General features: G+C 38.8%; 1 protein-coding gene across 1 annotated transcript in view; it reads right to left on the bottom strand.

The window, feature by feature from the left end:
- The window catches only part of Cad87A (cadherin 87A), a 53,589-nt gene extending 31,250 nt beyond the window's left edge, over nt 1-22,339 (bottom strand). Inside the window, exon 1 of the mRNA XM_018112427.3 lies at nt 22,184-22,339. The gene's annotated coding sequence lies outside the window, so the exon portion shown is untranslated. The remainder of the gene's footprint in view (nt 1-22,183) is intronic.
- Between the last annotated feature and the right edge of the window lie 51 nt (nt 22,340-22,390).

Raw genomic sequence — 22,390 nt, 5'->3', positions numbered from 1 at the left:
ACTACGGCTGATTTCGCAGCAAACAGAACAAGCTATTGTTATCAAACACTCTCTCTTACACTAGGTTTAACTGTATTGATACTGGCTTGTCAATGAAATGTTATAATCGACTTAATTGTTGCTTAATTAGCTTTGAATACATTTATGCTTTTAATCATACACAAAAGATTTAAATTTAAATTCAGATTTAATAGAATAAAGCAAATACATACACGCAATCAGATTTAAACTCAATCTGATCGAAGGATTTCAGTACACCGTCAAAGGCTTGGAAAACGTAGGTATTGTGCCAATAAAAACCCATATGAAATTGGCGTTCGTTTTTATTATTGAACAAAAGATTTATGCCCAGCACCAATATGCATTTGACAGCGCTCGACTGAACCGACTGAAGTATGATACTTTTGTACAGCCCATAACGACTATATACATATGTACATATATGTAGGTATATATGTATATAAATCCAAGCACTTCACTTCATATGCCACACAGAAAACGACAAACTAATTCAATCTCTGGCGTTTGTGCACTCTTTTATCACTCGACGGCCAGCCAATTCCCAACCAATTCCCCCCCACACTCGACTCGACATTTTACAGGCCTAAACAAAAAGTCCATTCGTGTGAACTGCATTTTCATTTGTATAGAATTTTCATTGCCAGTCCGAGTGTTACTCTTCGCTTTTGGCTTTCACACATGTCCCCACAGTCGCCAGGCTGACTTGAACATGGGGTCGGCACGGGCATGGGGATGGGGGACAGGACCATGTCTCGTGTTGCTTTGACAGTTTTTTGGCAAAATGCCAGACGGCCAGGGGCAACAATGCCACTGCCACTGCCACTGCCACTGCCTCTGGCAATGCCAGTGTCGCACTGGATATGGAGTGCAGACTCCCTCACCAGACCATCGAGGAATGCGTGCGGAAAATTTAGCACGTTCTACGTGCCATGGCGGCAAATAAAAAATTGAAGTAAATTTGGCAACTGCCTGACTGCAGTCGTTAGGATACCAGATCCATGGCATCAGCATTTGGTGTCGTCAAGGTTTTTCAAATAAAATTAAAAAGCGAAAGACGACGCAAATGCAGCAATGCGACATTGCAGTCAAACAGACAAACATAGACGAGCACACATACATAGCGCAAAAAGAGAGACAGTCAAAGTAACAAAAGGAGTCCATCAGAGAGACAGACAGCTAGACACGACGTCGCCTGGCAGCAGACGGGGCCATAAAATAGGTGTTGAGTCGACGCTCATCTTGATCGCCCTTAAAGTATTTTTGCAAATACAGATTTATCTAATGTTAATTCAAATTGGCTGCTGGCAGTCAGGTTTACGTCTATTTGAACACTTTAATTCTATATCTTGAATTATGTTGCCCATATATTAAAGAATGTTAGCAAAGTAAATAAGCCACGAAGTTTAATAGCAGTACATTACTTTAATAGAGGTATACATTAAGTTAAATTGAATTTTTACTAATTTATCATTTACTGAATGAAATTATTTCCGATTCAGACTATTGTTGCAAAGTACAGTTCCCTAATGTATTGGCTGTCATACTAATGCTAAAGTTAGTTGACTAAGCCCGAAACCTCGACACTTCAATTACTTAAAATTGAATGTGTTTTGCATGATTTTAAAGGCATTCACAAGTACGTGACGTATACGCAATGTGCCCAATCGCCTAAGCGAAATTTGAAAAAAAAAGAAGTCTCGCCGAGCCGCGCTTGGTTGATCCGCTCGCTCGGTGTGGGCGAGCACTGAGTAATATTTATTATGGCAGCCGCGTCGAACGCCCCACTTATTAATATGCAGAGCAGCCAGGCAGGTGTCTTTGCTGCCGTTTTATGCCACAATTTGAGCCACGTGGCGTTTTTACCACCATCGCTGTTGCTGTCCTGCTACTGCTGCGGCTGCTGCTGACAAGGCTTTAATAATGTGGCCATAATCGTTGGCAGAGATTTTACCAGCTGTAGCTGGAAATTAACAATATCTAGGCAACATTTTGGCAGGCCCGCAACTCAATTTTGGCTGAGTTATTGGCAGCAAGCTGAAACGGACGAGCATCAGAGTGCATACATGTCGGCCCTGTAGCACTTTTGTATGCTGACAAACAACTGACTGTATCCGGCATGGCAAGCAATTTTATTAGCGTGCGACAAACAGCCAAACCCACACATACACCCACACATAGCCACACACACAGAGATACTCATGCAACCGGGTGCCCGTTACCCACATGAACTGCTCATCAGCAGCTTGTTAACTGCTCGTTGTCAAGCTTTCCAGGTGGCTCCCGTCATCGCAGTGTTGCCAACAGTGGACAAGGCAACTAGTAAGTAAGAACAACAGCAACAGTGGGGCTATTCCCCTAGCCCAGCACCTAGTTGACCGCAGCCCGCATCATCGAACAGATAAGGGCTCAGTAAAATTGTATACAAGCAGACAACATGCTCCAGTTCCATTTGAAGCACTCAACATGGCACTCTGGATTCCCTGCGGCTTTCCAGAGCCCAGCACATAGACGATACTTAAATTAAGAACTAAGCATGTTGTCTGACTGATTGGAGCTCCCTGTTTGATGGCACATCCATTCGTTCGCTTAAGCCAGGTCCTTGTCATGTTCTCATCCGCCTAACGCACTGCAATGCCAGCTGCAGTTTTATTCAATTACTGCTCTAATTCATCACTTCAACTGTTTGCCGAGTTTGTCAATCAGAAATGGTTCCGAGAACGACTTTCTATTGTAACTTGATGATGTTCTTTTCAGCTGATTTGCCTATACAAAGCAAATAGAAAGAAGTCTGCAGTTAAAGCTAACTTTAACTTTTTCCTCAAACTATTCCGCTTGTAACTGAAATGGCATTGGCATTGACAGTAGTCATCAAATTGGATTTGTTATTTAATTTCGTGTGCAGTCAACTGCCAACTAAAACTGATTTTGACACCAATTGAAATGCCTGAAAATGTATAAGCGCTAATTAGTTCAGTATTTTGTTTTCAATGAATCAATGAATCATCAGTTGCACGTATGTATGTATATACAAAAACCATAGTAGTATCTGTATTAAACATCTATTTATGAAAAAAAAAGATTATCAAATATAAACTACATGTAAAGCTCAAAAGTAAGTTGGGTGCGAATCAGACGCCAGCGAAAACAAAATATTCCATTTATATAAACAGGTGGATTGCTGATTTTTAACTGACAAATATTAAATATCCGAATAGTTGCATTTATTAATAGCATAAATGTTATTTGTTTCTTTATGACGAAACAGTTGTGCAACTGTTTTCATTTACATCAGCATATGTCGAGAACAGTTGCCTGCCAGCATATCGAATGTCAAGCGGGAGAGCGTGACCGAGGCTACGAATGCTTCACGGGTGAGTATTCTCTTTCATATTCATACCCTGTACTCAACATATGAATACCAGGAGCAGTATCAAATTAAGCATGATTCTTCAACATGCAAACAGAGTATGCATACGAGTAGAACTATTCATTCGTATAATCTATTTCGGCACGTTGGTTTCATACTCTTGCCGTTGCTTTTCTTAATTTTCCGCATAGAAATCGGTTGCTTCCCCCGGTTTGTGCTGCATCCAATGTAAAACATATACATAAATTAATGTCATTACGAGCATTGCAAACATTACAATATTGCATTTGCAGAAAAAAAATGTCTTTGTCCCTGTCGCTCTCTTTCAGTGTGCAGGTGTGTCTTCCGTTACAGGAATCCGAAGAGTCCTGGGTCCTGCGTCCTGCTTGGCGTTGCCTTCTTGCCACACACCTTCGTTAGCTTTGAAAGCTGCGGGTTTCGTTTTTGGCGAATTTGAGCATCAGTTTGGTCTTTGGCTACGGTTTGACATCGTTTACACTGCTGTCTGTATACCAGCGTGGTAGAGTCCTCCACCCCCACCTCCGCCTGCACCTGACAGCTGCTGCTGTTGCTTCTGCTGCTGCTGTTGCTGTTGCTGTTGCTGTTGCTTGGCTCTCACATAAAAGCTGCTCCAATTACTGTTTGCATAGTTGAGTGTCGTCGGCGGAAATTTGTTTATTTTACGCGCGTTGCGTTTTGTCTTGCTTTTGGCTCGTTGCCTTTTTTATTGGCAACCCTGCAACGCCAGCCCGCCACGTAGGGCCACGTAGAGGAAGCAACGTCAGAGGTAGGGCACAATAAGGATAGACTTGCATGTCCCTTGCTGCTGCTCCTAAAACAAGCTGACAGCTAAATGCGTCACAGTCATCGCAGATTTCATTTGTGCAAATGTTTCGATGTGTTTTGCATTTCATAGCGTTGACATTTCACCCCTCGAAAATGCCTCGCACACCTGACACCAAAGCCCCGAACACAACACACCTCCGAGCCTGCCATCTACGTTCAGTGAAACTATTCGTAAATTTAGCTGGCTTTCTGTTGACTTTTGCCGACACTGAAACAAGCATGGCACTTGACGATAATACAACCTTACGACGGATATTTCTCAAAAATAATGCCCAAATTTATGAATAGCATTTCACCAGAGCCAAAACTCCTTAATGTAAACATAATGTTAAATTGAATGGAAGATTGAATTTCACTTTTAACCAACTTATTATATGAATAATTAATTTGGAAGAACGGAACGGAATTAATTTATTCTAATGGAGAAGCTTGGAATTGGATCACTCTTACTTCCATATGTAGAGCTATAAATATGGCCTGCTTATTGAAATATTTTTGCTTTTGTATAGGAGTATTCTAAGTACTTACCTTTTCAATTCTTTAAAATAATGTAAGCAAGTTATACTTCTGTACGTCATACAACAAATAAGGACGAGTAAATTATAGAAGAAGAAAAACCAATGCTTATTTTCTGGAAACGAGCTAAATGAACTAAATAGCTTACTATAGTTGTAAATTATCGCATTATAATTAAGCTACGTGTTTAATTTCAGCATGAATTAGTTTTAAATACGTGCGGCCATTTAATATGAAAATTTAGCACTTATTTATTTTCCGACATTTCATAGATACCCAATAGATACTTTGCTAAACTTTTAAACAATAATATAATAATATTATAATATTCAATATTTATATTGTTTAATTATTAAAAATACCAATATTTTCGAAAAATGAGCATAAAAATAATCTCTTTAGAAAACATACAACACACTGATCAAATTGAGAAGAATGATTATGACCATAGAATTAAAATAACGCCTCTTAGAGTGCCTGCAACATGTTTAATTAAAATTGCATGTTAGTTAAATATGTCGCTGTTGTCATGTACTAGTTGCTTCTAACAGTTCCATTAACCAAGAGCAAAGTGAAGCCAGTCAACGCGAGTAATTTATGCACGCTCTTATGTTGTCTTGTTACTCGGCTGCCCCCACGCCCATTTCGCCTAGATAGTTGGCCTGATTAGCCACACCCAAGCAAACATACGAAATGCCCGCCCCAAAGCTAAACATGGGCGAATATAATTTAATTAAATGAAATCTCGCACGGGCGCTGAACTGTTAACTGCGAATGCAAATTATTATTAATTACAGCAGTCCGACGACAGCGGAGCAGCCAACGACGACAAATGTTTATATGAGCCATATGTGCATATGTGCATGTATGTGTGAGTGTGTGTAAGTCTGAGTGTGCAGATGTGTGCATATGTACGGCTTTATTGTGTGGCAGCCCGGAGTCAAAACGTTGCCGCAATTGTCGCCAGTTCATTGCAACCAAACAGATTTCCAGGTGATATGACAGTGTGTTGTTGTTATTGTTATAGCCCGTTGTCTGTTGTGCGCTATCTGTTGTCCATGCTGTCGGCTGTTGTTTGTTTCTCTGGTTGCCTGTTTGTCCCTGCGTAGCTGGCAAATTAAATTAATAGAACTTCAAGTACATTTACTGTCCCTCATTCCAGTCCGTTAAGCATTTGCTGTTTGTTATTTGTCTATTAGCCTTGTTGGCAGTATCTGCTTGTCTGCCATCTGCATAGCACGAAGATGTGTTACGAACAAAACTGAAACCGAAACTAAATACATAATTACAATTCTTGCAAATAATTATGTAGCATTAGTTTATGTTTGAACTCTGATTGTCGTAAATTTAATGGATTCGACTTGATTATAGAAACAGATTTAGCTGTAGTAGTATCTATTCCTCTATTAAAGAAATATATATCCCTTTCTTTTCCTCTCCATCTCTCTTTCTTTCTATCTCGCTCTCGCCTTACTGCTCTTTCTCCCTATCCTCTCTGCCACGATCCATCTTGTGTTCACTACCTCCCAGTCTCTCTTTCTATCTCTCCCTCTTACTCAATCTATCCCTCTCTCTGTAAATATATATGAATATCTCACCCATACTCTCTCTCTTTCTTTCATTACCTGTCTATCTGTCTTCGTCTCTCTTTATCTTTTTCTCATTCAATCTATCGCAATCTATCGCAATCTCTCTCTCTCTCTCTCTCTATATATATATATATATATATATTTCTTTCTCTATCTCTTTATTTCTCTCTCTCTATCTCTCCATCTCTCTCAGTAAAAATAAGCGAAAAGTCTAATTTAATTACAGAGTTTTGTAACGCAAAGAAAAATATTTGCTTTTTAAATAAATGTAGTCGGCATTTTGCAATTAGATTAGTTAACGTAATCATTTGACCTAATTGCTAGAAACTAAACTAACTAGTCAAAGTGGGGCTAATGAAAATATATACATATGTATATACTCTACTACGTGTAGTTTGCATTTTTGCGTAAATTAAAGGAACGAGACGCTAACTATAATCAAAGTCATTTTGGGCTGCTGGGCAGCCAAATAAGTTGAGCCCGGCAAATGTTGTTAAATGCTTTGACCGGAACTTGCCGTAAATCACGTCACTTTAATTCAATAACAAGTCGCTTCAGTGGACCCCAACAAAGTTTGTCCAGCAGCAATGTCCAGATGTTGTCACTTCTGCCAAGTTGACTTCTAGTTGGGTCCCATGGCAGCGAGACGAATGCCGCTCAGCACAGGCATTGATTATGTTTATCTCTGATGGCAAATTATTCATTTGCTGGGCAGCAGCCCGGCAACAACAGCAATGTTTACAGGCCGCTGTTCAATGTGGCCGTAATTTGGCGGGCACCAACATCGATTACACCAACTACACAGTGCTGCAAGTCTGGAGCTTACTCGATTGACTTGAGTGGAGCCATGAGGCCATGGCTATGACTCCTCCACTGCTGTTTAAATGTTTTTTGCGCCATTACCATTTGCCATCTACTATTATTTATTTTCATTTAAAGTGCACAGACAAACACAATAAATACAAAACGTATTCAGCCTTGAACGATTTTACACAATGCTCACGTATAAATACAAATATATATATACAATATATGTATATATTGTGGAAAAAGCAAAGTTGGTCTGTCAAAGTTTGGAGTTTGGCAAATGTCACGGCAATTGAAAAATTTATGTTTGAATTGTAATTTTATTGTTGTTGTTGCTCTTCTTCTTCTTTTTTCCAACTTCATCTTGTTCTCTTATTATGCAAATCGACAAACACAATTAATGACAATTACGGTCCATTGATGATGTAGAAAATTGTCATTTGAAATTTGGTTTTACAAATTCTTATTAGCATTGCCGAAAGATTTATATTTATGTATTTATTTCGCCCTTACTTGGGCTATCGCTTATTGAAATTTATGCGGGAAGTTATCTGTCAGGTCAAGAGATGCATAAATTAAATAAATCAAAAGTTTACAAATGCATAAATTACAGGCGCAAACAGCAAATGGACGATGAAAACTTGCTCCTTAAGTTTTCTGTCCCTCTCACAGCAATTATTCATAATTACTCAAATCCAATTTAACGTCACACAACAGCAACAGCAAACTCGTGTTCATTGAACTACAAAGTAGAGCTAGTTGTTAACTTGATGTCAATAGCTACATTAAAGTTTTTGAAGCCAAAGCTTTTGATTTTCAGAGAACTAAAATATTTCTACACAAGTCCAACAATTTTATTTCAAAGGAATCAAATTCAATTTACTCAACTTATGTTTGCTACTGACTGGCTCAATTTGAAGAATCTGCAGCGAACAATTTTAGTCCCAAGTCACGTTTCATAAAAAGTCTTTGATCCAACTAGTATACTCCTTAAGTCAATAAAACTGTCATCTTGCAATTCTTTTCTATATAAAATGCATGATTTAATCAGCGACATGCATAGACACCAAAACGGTCGCCACACTGAACGCTGTCAGTAGCAACAAAAGAGTTAAATGCAATTGGTTTCTCAATTTTGCCAAAATGCTAAATATCAATATGTTGCCAACATGCACGCAGCAGCAAATATCAACCATGCACACACACACACACGAACACGCAAACAATTCAAATATATTTATATGCAAATTGATAAAGCAGATGTTGGAAGGCAACATGTTCGTCTAGAAGCTACCCAGGAGTAGAAGCAAGACACAAATTTGACGATACTAAATACTGCGTAAATTCATATCCTATGAAACCTATCCAACCCATTTCTACCTCGATTATTTATAGCTGTACAATAATTTAAATTAAATCACTAGGTTACAAATTTCTTGTTTTTAATAGAGAGTATGGCAATTATATAGAACTTACTAAACAAAGTACAGCTCAAGCTAGCTATCATCAAACTGTGTCTACGGGGTACAACAATCAAATGAAAATGAATTTGAGCACCAGGTCATCAGGTTATACTTTGTCCACACTGCGTATTGCTATACCCCATCTATTTTGTTATGTTGCTATATAATAATGCTATGGGGCGAATAGGCAAACTGTGGTTAATGCTCAGTCGGCAACAATTCGATTTCATCTTTGTTTGAAGTCAGTTTTGTGGCCATAATTGATTTCAAATAATTTACAATATGGTTAAACAATGAATATCAAACGAGGACAATCTAAGATAAGGACAGGTGAGATTTTAATACTCCAGAAAGTCACAAAAAAACTTTGTGAAAAATAAGTGATATTTAAAGTTCTTAAATATATTGCTGAAATTAACCCCCAGGCAAATGTATAGATTTAATATAAATTACAACTGCTGTCATTAATAAAAAGTTTGAATGACATTTTCTGAATAAAATGATTGAAATATTTGTTTTTTTAGTTTTTTGTAAGCGTATGTCAGATATTGCTGTTTTATTTATTTAAAAGTAATTTTAATACAGTTCGAATTATCATTAAAGGTTCAGTCAATGTTTTATGGTTTTTATTCTTAAACATTCAATTCACTCTTCTTCGGTTTTATCAATAATCTATTCGAATTGGAAATGCGCAAAAGCCCAAAGAAATTTTTGCAATGTAAATTAACAGTGAAAAAGCCAAACTATGCAATACCCATAGCAGTAACAACAACAAACAACCATAACCCACAAAAAGAAAAAAAAACATGGCACACATAATACATACAATACAACACAAACATTCACACACATTCAGACACAGAGACTTGCAAACACACATTTATTTTTTCTAGAGGCAAAGCGTAAAATTCTTCTATGAAATAATCCGCAACGACAAATATGCGCGATTTTTCCGTCTCTCTGTCTCTTGTTCGCTCTCCCTCTCTCTAGCTGTCTGCCTCTCTATGTCTCTCTCTATGTGTCCATGTTTATTTGTGTGGCCTGGCCAGTTGGTTAGCCAAGCTTCGCACAAAGCACTTTTAAGCACACCAAAATACACACACACATACACAGATTGCATGCACGTATGGGTGTACGAATATTTTGGTGGAGCCAGTTACCAGACGCCAGTGAGCAGCAACAATAGCAACAACTCGAAAACCACCACATACATAAACCGGTTCAACGAAATTCCTATCAAACCAGCAAAAGCCAACAACCAACAGCCGAGCCAAGTCAGACTCGAAGCCTTCTGTGTCGAAGATTCGGCCTGAAGTGGCAAAAGCGGGAACAACAATGGCTACAGCAACAGCAACAGCAACAACAACAACAACAACAGGAACAACAAACAGCAACAGCCGGCACTAAATGTCAAGCGAGTGAACGGTTTCTGACGACGGAGGTGGGTTCGCTGGCTCAGTGGGTTGGTAATGGTAGATGACCGCCCACCAAGTACAGCGGTGCAAAAAGCAAAGAAATCTGCAAGCTGAGAGACTAGAAGAAATAAGAAATGTAAAACTAGAGCTGATTTGACCAACTCTGATTGGAGATGACAGCGTGATGGCAAGCGCAGGCAACAGAAGACTGAAAGAGAGATAACAGGAATGGTGTGTAGAAGTAAGTTGATTAGAACAAAGGCACGTTCCAGTCAACATTAAAAAACACCGCGCTGAAAAATTTGGTTTAGATCTACATGGCGAAGGTATCTGAGTCACTATTGTTTCAAATTCGACCTTCTTTAAATTATAATACTATTGTTTTCCGATTAATCTAGGCTTAAAAAGAAACGGTAAATACCAATTTACAAAGCTTATAGATTTCCGATTCTGCATATCAAGTTGTATATGTATTTGCTAGTCATTCATTATTAAGAAGATATACGTAATGTAAAAGTTGAACACTGTTAAATATTTATTTGTTTCTTGAAGTCTATATCCGCACATTTAGCCTAGGTTAAATACATACATCTTGTTGCACCTTAAACGGTACGTCAGTTTCCCATCAAATATGACGCAATCTCAGCAATCCAAAAAGTAAATAAATAATATATCGGTTACGTGTTGCATGAGTTTCCACTTAAGCTTCATCTCTAACTCCTGCACTACGAATGCGACTACGAGGCAGACGACGACTTCAACGACAAAACGGCGACGGAAAATTTGTTGTAATCAATATGAACTGGCGACTGGCGGCTGCCGCAGATATCTGCACACAGAGGCTATATATCTTCACAGTCTGAGTGAGTGTGAGTGTGCGTGTGAGCGTGTGTGTGTGTGTGTGCGAAACAGATTTGTGAAAAATGCGGAAAATGGCAAAAATGAATTCGATGAATTCACGGCAGACATTGCGTATACGCCGAGTGAGAGTATTGCGAAACACATTGCAAATGTACATTGGGATGCTGGCAATTGCTGCGAATCGGATGATTATTGGAATGGCAGACTCCTATCTATACGGTCCTCTGGGAAGGGGAGCCCTTAGTCTCTCTCCAACCCAGTCTCCCATTCTGCCATTATGATGAATCGCACCTTTTATTGCAGCATCAGCGCATGGGTAACTGATTTATAAACGTCCCACCCTGCCCCACCTCCCATTGACAGCTGGGTTAAAGAAATAGGCAAAACAGATGGGAGCACAGAGCAGGGAGCTTAAGAGACAGAAAAAAGCATTAAGCAAACATGACATCATTCGACAGCTACGACAACGATGCCAACATTGTCGCTTTTCCTCAGATTGCGTTCGACTACGATGAGAAAAAAAAAACAGAAAGCAAAAAACCCTCACTTTTTCCAACCGCCCAATTTGACATCTCCCAACCATTAACACGCGCTCAATGAAGTTCGCACTTGCATACCGCATCTGCAGAAGAGAGTGGGGCATGTGGGGCATGTGGGCATGCCGCAATTATGAGCGCATATTTTCGGTGGACTCGTTGAATATTTCGTATATATGGGTCTGTCGGCTGTGAATTCGTAAAAGCAGTAATCACCATACGAGAATATGCATTTTAAGTACCGCTAAATTTGTACGTTTTTTAATATGGTTGGTGGAAAATGGGAGAACTAATGATTGCATTGTTCGAGATGCTGATAAATGTACCCCAAAAGGCTTTCAGCTTTGCAATACTTCAAGTACACAACAAAAATAAACAACAAATGTGAAGTGCGCTCTTGATATCTATTAAACAAATGAACACTTTTAAAGATATGTTGGGAAATTTTCTCAAGAGACACTTGAAGCCCAATAGACACTTAAAAGGCTATTGAATAATAATCCAAATGAGTTTAAAGAGCTCAAATTAAATGAAAATTAAAATAAATGCCTTGGTAAAAAAATCTGTAAATGTTAAACATATAGTAAATATTTAAAAAGGCTTAATTAATATAATGAAGTTTAGTTGCATTTTGTATATATTTTTCTCAGCGCTAAACAAAATTAGTCAAACATAAATCATATTTTACTATTCAGATGTAGGTTGACCTAAAACTGTGTCAGCTGCTCGCACATACACTATCAACCCTTTTTTATATGTGGCAATCGCTCTATAGCCACTACCCGGAAACATTTATACGGGAGCATATATTCATGTCCCCATTGGCCCTTTAAACATTCATCATTTTTGGTTGCCATTCGTCATCAATGCGTGCAAAAGTTAACGCTGCCAACAAAAAAAGATTACATACAGCAGCTCTGCCAACATATACCCTGTACTTTATTTTACTACTAGTTATTTGTATTAGAAATAGCCCCTTAGATATTCTTGGTTTTTGTTCATTTGAAATTTAAGTTTTCAAAAAGTTGTAGTTAAATGAATACAATATAATATATAATTTACAGGATAACAAAACAAAAGCAGGCATTGCACTCGCTTGATCCCTTTCCCTCGTTCTCGTTCTCTCACTCTTGACTTTACTATTTGTCCACACTAGTATTTATGATGTACATATATGTAACTATATATTATTGATATGGCATGTAACACGTTTGGCTGTCAAGCACACGGGTCGAAATACTTTTGCTGCATTGCAGCTGAAGGCAACGCTGAACGAACAGGAAAAACTAAGCTACAAACGGCAACTGAAGGAACAGCAATAAACAAAAATATCAAATATATGAAAATATATATGCTTTATAGACTTGATTTGACCAACAACGAAAACGAAATGGTAAAGAATATTGAGACACCTGACAAATAAGGTCAATTGATACGAACGAAGCACAAAAGAGACACCAAAAGACAACGCAGTGATGGCCCAATGTCAGTCAACAGTTTATTTGCCTTTGTGGTTAGCAGCAGAAGCAGCAGCAGTAGCAATAATCAAACGGCTCTTCTGCTTCGTTCACTGCCCCTTAACTCATTATCATACTATGAGCAAGAGTGTGGGCCAGAAAGAGCAAGATGAGCGAATAAAAAGCCGAGCCAGAGATTTCGATTGAGTGTGATCTGCTGACTGGCCACCGGAGTCACAAAACCGGTTGCTCAAGCGATGCTAATGCAGAACAAGAACAGCTAAACAGTATTCATTGGGACATGCAGCGAAAGTGGTGCCATAGAAAGTTTACGCAAATGAGCCTGGCATGGGGTCCGGTCCGACTCAGTGTCTGACTCTCAGGTGTTTGCAACTTTGATGTCCACTTGTATATGCTGATAAAACTTTTAATTAGACCCCAAACTGCAACAGTCAACTGTAGTCTGAAAGCGCTTTGACCATGATGTCATTAAAGCATTAGCCTCTTTACTTTTTATGGGGCAAAGCAAAATGCGTTTTTTTCCCAAGTACCTTGTATAAATGGGAAAAAATTGCATTAATTGGTTTTAACATTTTATAAAACTGTATAAATATTTTTTCTCTTTAGCAAAAAAAAAAAAAAAGCAATTGTATATATACAATAATTTAAATTCAATAAAATTAATAAGAAATATCATCAATTGAAAGGTTTACTTCACTTTATTAGTTTGTTAAAATTTCTTTAAAGCCATACTCGAGTTTCCTTTTACGTTTCTCATTTTACTCGCCTTGATTTTCTTGCAACTGGACATGCTAAGAATATCCGGGATTTGAGAGTTTTTATATTATCAGGTTACTGGTAACTAGAGCATCTCCACGACTGAGAAGCGCCTGTCAAGCAAATCTGGTCAAGATGAACATAAAAAAAAAAAAAAAAACGGAAAATACAAAGTCCAAAAGTGCTGAGCACAAAAAAAGTTTAGTAATATTATGCTGAGTAAGCGGCAGGAATATAAAAAGAAGGACACGGCAAATTTTGAAGTGAAATATTGATGGGCACGCCAAAGGGGAGAAGCTGCCTGTTATCCTTCGCTGTAGATGAGCAAATGGTTAGCTGGGTGAATAGGATCAAACAATTTGCTAGTTTACACCTTGGACGCTTTTAATTATACGCATTGTGCCAGGACGCCGACGCGCCGGGCTCATTAGTGGCCTCCACTTGAGACTGAAGTGCGCACCCTAGCCCTCCTGTAGAGGCAGGAAGCTTCGAAAGCAAAAACAAAAATCCAAAAAAAAAAAAACAACAAACACAAGTTGATGTCTGTTGCGAAAACTTGGGAAGTTTCTTGAGCAAGTGACCTATAAGTTGGTTACAAGCATAACACCAATAGCAACAGTAACAGCAGCAACAGCAACAACAACAAGAAGTTAACAAATGCCCACGCAGGATATGCCTCGTGCATTTATGTTTGCGTGTTTATATATCTGTCTATGTGTGAGTGCTTATGTGTGTGCTTGTGTGTGTGTGCCGCTTGCCTAATGAATATGCTGCCCCGGGGGAACGTCCCGGGCGCAACGGTGTTTACTTAACAAACTTGGTGTTGCTGTTGTGAATGTTGTTGGTGTTCGTGTTGGTATATCCACGGATCTAATTGCTTTGTTAGGCACCGGCGCGACGGTCTAAATTACGATGCCGTCGTAGTGGCGGTGGCCTAAACGTATTCAAGGTATAGTCATACTATGAGTTGGTCCACCATTTCCGAGCTTAAAGCATCAAACTACAAATTCTCGTGCTGGCGATTTGTAAGTCATAAACTATTTGAAATTAACCATAGAAATCAGCTGGTCTATATACATTCAAAGAACTGCTGTATTGAGGATAATAAAATGTAATTGGTGTAAAATGCATGGAAAGCATGAAACAGCTGTTCATGAGATGTTGTAGATATTACGTAATTTCTGACTTGCCGCTGTCGACCCAATTTCTTGGCATGATCCGTAGCAGCTTAGCCACTAGTGGCACAGACTGTGATTATATGTCTTCATCTCCAAGCTTCAGCTGCAGTGATCTCTCTGGCGAGCTTCAAGCGATTAAAAAATGATTTTAAATAATTGGCAAAACTCAAAAGCTTTTGCATTGTTGCCAAAAGTGAATAGTTTCAACTACCGACCAAGTTTGATGCCAATTTATTTATTTATTTTAACATAAGTTTGTTTTATAAATCAACTCATGTTAGCATTCATAATTTAACTGACAAAAAAAAAAGTTGTTCTGCTGTATGTATATAGCTCGTTTACTATTCATAAACTTCTAAAACTTTTCAGGCTGACTAAAAGTTTCAGTATTAGTGTTTTTCATTTATTTATAGCTTAAAACAATCGATATTCATTAGCACATCATTTAGCTAACATTTTGCTGTTCTTTGCCGTCAACTTTTCAAACCCTCTGAAGTTACTTTCTAAACATTAACCAGCCCCCACACCTGGTCGGGTTTAGATGCGCCACCGGCGTGCAATTATGTACAAACACAATTTTTTTAGTATTTACCGAGGAAACTTCACAGAGTGTTTGACTTATCTACAGCTGCTCGGCCATGAAGGGCAAGAGAGAGAAACAGGGATACGCCCTAGGCGTATTGTTCGTACCCTGGCCATGTCACAGCCTTGTTGTAAGCAATCTAACTTCAAAAGCAACTTCATTTGACAAGTTTAATGCAGTTAAACAACAATTTGAAAATGTGAAAAAAGTTGTTTATTGCATTACTGCTGCTCGCCGACTAAACTTTTCAACTTTTCAACAGAAGCCAGCGGTCAGTTACCAGTGGCTAGCGGCCAGGGGTCAGTTAGCCAAGCAAAATCCAACTTCGGTTTACCCGCGCACCCGCTGTCACTCATAAATGTAAAACAAATCGCCAAGCCAAGCGGCTATGTGCAGTCCCCCACAAGCTAATACACTTGCAGAAAACGAGCTATTCAAACTTTGTAATAATGTTAGCAGACTTGAATCCAAGTGAAGCATAATACTGTTACTATGTTCCATTCTCGATTACAGACAATGCACCAGTTGACACAGCATTCAATTTATGACTGACATCCATTAGAATTATATCAAGTTGCACAGGTTATATTATTTGCATTTTGTTAGGGGATATTTACTTCAATATGTTTGTAGCTTTGCGGCTTTTTAATTTGTCAACAGAAAATTAAGTTAAAAACTTGTTGTTCCCATATGGATGGGAACGTGTGGCTCCCTACTGATGCGACATGTTGGCATGCCACTAAGTGAAATTAGCGGTTGTTACTAATGAAAAGTGGTTTTAGGACGCCAACGAACTTTTGCAATTTTCGGGCGTAAGCACGACGATAATGGAGCGTTTTACACTTGCCCTTTGCTCTAGTGAAAAAACTTCATTGTGAATAACCAGCGAAAAACAAATTCGACATTTTTATATTGAAAAACAAAATTTACGAAAGCGCAAAAGCTAAAAGAGGATTAGTTAAAGCTGAAACATTTTCAAACCAGAACTTTCAATACATTACAGATAGTTACTTTAGTTAAGCTTCAATATGCAAATAGTAGTTGTAAATATGTACTGAAAATACTAGATAGTCTAAGCTTCACTTTGAAAACTGTATAGAATTGCAAAATATTAGACATTCTTAAACTTCGATATTTGTTTTCTGCGAAGCATAACTACTAGTTACTTAAAGCATTTAACTAAAATTTAAATTCCATAATTATGTACAAGGTATGTTATAATCGAGTTTAAATAGCCCTTCAACTACTGCTGTTCGCCATTGCTTTACAATGTTACTATTTATTTATTATTATATTTTTTTTTTTTCGTTACTTAAAGCAACATGAATGCAGCGTCCTTTGATAAAGTTGCATAATGATAATTGGCATTGCCTTTTCGTGCAGAATGTGATGCCAATAATCACATTATTATTGTTGGCACCAAGCTTTCCGCACGTTATGCGCATAATTAAAAATTACTTGGGTACACGCTCTCCCTTGTGCTGGACCGTGGCTGGGTCCTTTCGAAAAGACAACGCGCTGCTCCTCCAGCTGTGCGCCCACGTTGCGTCTTTCTTCTTGCATCTTCTTCGACGAGAAGTGAAATTAATGGCTTTTCTATTATTTTGCGCAAAGTTTCGAAGCGCATTTGACGTTGATTGCATTTTTTGCGCTCGCAACAGCAGCAGCAGCAGCGGCAACAAAGACTCCACAGACGGATTCACAGCTGCTGGGAGCTGCTTGCTGGATACGGATACAGATACGGGCTGCTAGACGCTTGATTAAAAATTTAGTGTGAGCAGCTGATGCACTGGCGGCCATTTGCGCCGCACACCTCTCGCCTACATACCCCACCCACTCTACCCGGACTCGCATTTGGCCATTAAACAGTGGATCCAGGCAGATGGCAAATATCTTTCAAAACAATTGCAAAATTGTGGACACCCACAAAAAAAAAAAAAATCCGCACACAAAAGTGAATATCTCTGTAGCTTGTGTCCAGAGTTTAGATGAGGTGTGTGCGCCGTGAGTGCTTTTAATTGATAGATGAGGCAAACAGAAAGTAGTGCACCTGTTCAATGTAAATCGCATTTAATATGCATTTAATACAGACGCTTATTTAAAGGATATTAATTACAATAATTGTATATGTGCATTTACATTCTATATAAATAACGTATTTTAAATTCTTATGCAATGCATATTGAATAATCCAGAAATTATTGTAAAAGTATACTCCTGGACATGCGAACCCCTTGGTTTATCGACTACTTCATGAAGTCATATATTAATTTCAATACAGTTTTCAGAAAAATAATTTGTGGCCGGAATTTAATAGGCTCCCAATTCGGTACAGAAATTTATTTTATTAAAGCTGAGTTGACTTTAATTTTGCTAATAATTATAATAAACAAAACTCTGAATGCAATTCAGGTCTACAATAATCCTCTCAAAAGGCTGCTAATTACATAAACAAAAAAGCATAACCTCGCCCCTTTGTGTACTTTCAAGGGAAAACCTGTTTATAATATTATGGATATTTCAGCCACTATCCAAAGACAAAATCGCTTTTCAATTCAAGCAGTTAGCCTCGCTCTAAATCTATTTTTCTTGTACCCGTTTGCTGGCGCATTTTCATTTTGGGGCATGGGGCCAGACACACGCCTGGCGCAAAGAAAAGCGTTAAGTTGTACAAAATCAACTTCCTTCCTCGCTTTCTTCCTGCCGTGGCTAAGTGGTAGACTTGCTCCCTGGCTGGGTGGCTGACTGGCTGCCTGGTGGCAGACTTTCTGGGTGGCTTCTGGCGGCCAAATGTAATCCAGCGTAGCCGCCCGGCTTGGGCCAGAACTTTGAGGCAATCCCAGACGGGGCAGCCGAAAACTTTTGAGCGCATTTTCGGCCTGTAACATAAAGTTGTCTGCGCGGCGCCATCGAACAATACAAAATGAATGGCGGCTAAGGTGGCCGAGGTGCTGGAACGGAGCAGTTCAGACAGCAAAGACTCCACATGCACAAGCTCCGGCAGCAGCAGCAGCAGCAGCTGACAAGCAAAACAACCAGTTAATTTCCAAACTGTGCAAAAGTAGCCCCGAAAAGTGCGACAAGCTGTGCAGAGGGGGTGGGGCGAGTGTCTGCTAGGGTCGTTTCGTGGTCAGACTTGATTTGATACACCGCAACTAGTTCCAAACTACAGTAGGGGCCAGGGCATTAAATGTACTGGACTATTGGCTGGGTGTGTGGGACTGGAGCCTAAACTGGACTGGTTTTTAGCTGGGCGCAGCTTAGGCCCGTCCCGGCAAAAGAACTACAACAACAGCTGTGCGGATGTATTTGTGCTCGATGTACTGACTGGCTGGTCAGCGTCAACGTCAGCGTAAAAACTATAAAACTTGTTTCTATCCAAACACGGAGGCACGTTCGGAACCACTGTCCAGCTATCTCGGCCCCGGCTAACCTCGCATGAGCTTGTGTATATACAATAGCCCGCGTCGCTGCAAGCCAGTCGAAAATATCTTCCGGCAAGCACCAACAACAACGACGCAAACAACAACTACAACAACTGTGCAGCACGCCATTTGGACGCAGTTCCGTCGACGACTTTCAGAGATTTTCTATTGTTAAGAAGGCGTTTCCCAAAAAGCCGCCGCCGCCGTCTGTTTTGGTCTTTTCTTGTTTTTTGTTTTTTTCCTCTGTGCTTCACGCCGTTCGCATTTTTCCCATTGTTTGTTGTGATTTGGAAAATTACGAAATTCTCTAGTGAACGAGGCTGAACCCAGTGAGGTGGCTGTAGGGTAAGAGTACGAGATATGCATCTATTGTAGTTTCGCAATAAATTTTATAAAAATAGTGGATTCAGTGCTTTTATAACTGAATGTTTCGATCTAATGGTTACATAAACTATAAATAAGGAGAGCAGAGGAGATAATTGCGAGTGGACAGTAAGTGTTTAGTGTTAAAAATGTAATTAAACAGTAAATATTTATAAAAACAAAAATCTCGTTTGGCGCTACGTAAAATTAAATGGGGATCAAGTTTGCCTCTAAACAAAATATACTAAGTAAACTAAATATTATATACTTGAAGAAATTTAATCATATTATTCATTATAATTGTAATTTTTAGCTTAAGGCAGAAATTTTCGGTGCATAGATCAATTTTTATAAGTTTCAGTTTTAATACTTATTCACATTTCCCACAATCAATTGTTTCCATTCAATTTCAAAATAATATTATTTTATGTGTTTGTCTCTCATCATTATGGCAGCAATAAACTTACGAAATGATTGAAAGGTCAACAGAGTAACGAAGTTCAATGCCATAGATCATACGCTCTCTTTTTCTTCCACTCTCTTCATCTTGCTCTCTCTCTCTCTCTCTCACTATGTTTCAAGTTTTTTTCGTTAATTGATTATTAAAAGATCATCAGAAATAAAAATAATTAAATGAGCGCTTAAATTGAAAATAAAAATAAAAAATAAATAAAAAAGGCCTTGGTTCAATTATGAAGTGATTTCAGAATTAACAATCACAATCTAACAAAATCTTTTACATACTTACACTTATATACATACACATATATCAAGTTATAGACACATTTATGCACATATATATGAAAGGAGCTCTCAAGATATATTGTTATAATATATAGTTTTGTGTCTTCCAGATGTAAAGGAACTTAAATATCTTTGTTGTTTCAAGTTTAAATTTTATTTTTAACTTTAGTCCATGACACAAGCGTGAAATCAATTTATTTTAGTCTTGAAATTCACCCAGTTTTTTGTGTGCACTCACTTCATATTCCATTCGCACCTGATGTGCAAATTGCCTTAGCAACAACAAGAATTTGCTACCAATTCACGTACCCCCAAAAGTCCCATAACCCCATAGCCTATTTACCTCACAAAACACTCTCTGCACATTACATTAGAGGCAATAGCGATTCTTAATTAACATAATTAAGTCAGTTGGATGGAATATGTTTTTTTTTTCTCGTTGCTGTTTCTTTGATGATCTGAAACTGGCAGCCTATTGGTAGATTCGCTACTTTAGCGGCAAGTAGGAGAAGAAGACCCATAAAAAACGAACGGAAAAAACTTCAATAAGTTTGGGAAAGATTTGCGACTAACAGATACCCTATTTTTAACATTCTAATTTATGTATAGATTCATAAAAGGCATATTTAGAAGTGTAAACGGTTAATTATAGTACATATATATATGCAATTTACCTGCACATATAATTAATTCATTCTAGGTACACGCAATGCGAACAGGGTATGAAATGAACAGTAAGAAATCTAATACATGGGAACGATGTGGATATAAAACAATATGTAATTTCTACGCAAAAATCTCTTCACATCGGCCGACGCGTCGGCAGGCGTAACAGCAGAACACAGCACAGAAATAATAACATGAAAGACTGAAACCAAAGGGCGGCAGGGGCGAGCAACTCAAGAGAAGAAGACGTGGCAGCAGCAGAAAATTGGCGTTGATGTAGTTGACTTACCCACTCAGGCTGATGCTGGTGCAGCTGCTGTGCGAGTGAGAGAGCCGCTGGGCGGCTGACCTGAGCTTTGGGGGCCACTCGCTGTAGCTTGGAATGTGGCCGCTGTTGCGCTTTTTTTTTTGTGTTTGTTTTCAAGCCAATGCCGGCGTCAATTGTTGTTTCTGTTTTGCTGAGCAAAAAATGTGACGGCACTCGTTCGTTGTCTCTGCGCCTCTCCCTACGTTCGTTTAGCTCTTTCTTTCGCTGCAATAAACTACCGTTACTTTGACTGAAGGGCAAAAACACTCACACACACACACTAATATACATATACACACACAGCCATGCAAACACAGAAACCACACCGCAAATATCTCAAACAATTACACTTTGTAATTTTTTCACTTATTCACATATAAAACAGGTTTTATTCCGAAACATTGTTTTTCTTCTCTTTTTTGCTTTTTTCTTTCAAATTAATAAAAATGAATAAATATTCAGCAAGAATAAATACATTTTTTATGTGACGTTTCGCGGCATAGCGCGAAACACGAACAAAATAAAAGGCACGCGACGCACGTACATATTGCTGCAAGCAGCAGCCAGCAACCAGAAAGCAACGGGCAGCGACGCGTTGGCCTCTGCTACCTCAATGTCAACGTCGACGTCGCGACGCGTCGGCAACCGCACATTGGCTAAATTGAATTTCTGGCCTGCAATTTGCGCTTTTAATTGAATCATTAGAAAGAGGGCACAAAGATTATGATTACGCCATTTATGCTCCCAAGTTGAGGCCCGTCACTCAAATTCTCCCCTTCCCCACATATTTTTTGTAATTGTTGCGATTGCCATTTGTTTGTTGCATGTGTTTATATTTGTATTTTCCTATCTTTTGACTATTTATTTATTTAATGCCAATTGCATTGGCAACTGAAATATTTAATTGCAGCCCCAGGCGCAAATGCAATTTCAAGTAAATTACATATTTGTAATTGCTTGTAATTGAACTGTTTTAGTTCACAATTAAATTGTTGCTGCACACTCGCACACACATGCAAACGGATACGCAGCCTCATGCACAAACAAAAACCAGACAGACAACTATTTTTACAGCCTACGCCACCGCCTGCTGTGCTGCTGCTGCTGTTGCTGTTTGCCGCGTTCGTCGCCACGGAACTCTTCGACTTGCTAACTTCTTTTTCTTAACAAGAAAAAATTATTTTCTGTTTTCTTATATTTTTGCTTTTTTCCGTTGTTCTCAATATGCATTAGCTATTACTTGGCGGCATTTCAAAACTCACATATAAACAACACGCTGAAGAACTTTAACACAAACACAAACGCGCGAGTGCTGTTCGGTGAACTGATTTTATAAACAATGCCGCCGACGCAATTTAAATCGACGGCCGCGACACACCCGCACGCGACCAAAGAAGAAGACAAACTAATAACAGGTGCTCAACAGGTGACCAAGCTGCTAACTGAACAGAAATGTAAATGGCGATGCC

Source organism: Drosophila navojoa, chromosome 2 (genome assembly GCF_054131105.1).
Source record: "Drosophila navojoa isolate 15081-1374.11 chromosome 2, UAZ_NAV_1.0, whole genome shotgun sequence".
Lineage (NCBI taxonomy): Eukaryota > Metazoa > Arthropoda > Insecta > Diptera > Drosophilidae > Drosophila > Drosophila navojoa.
The sequence above is the reverse complement of the archived record's forward strand: the minus strand, read 5'-3'. Positions and strand labels throughout refer to the sequence as shown.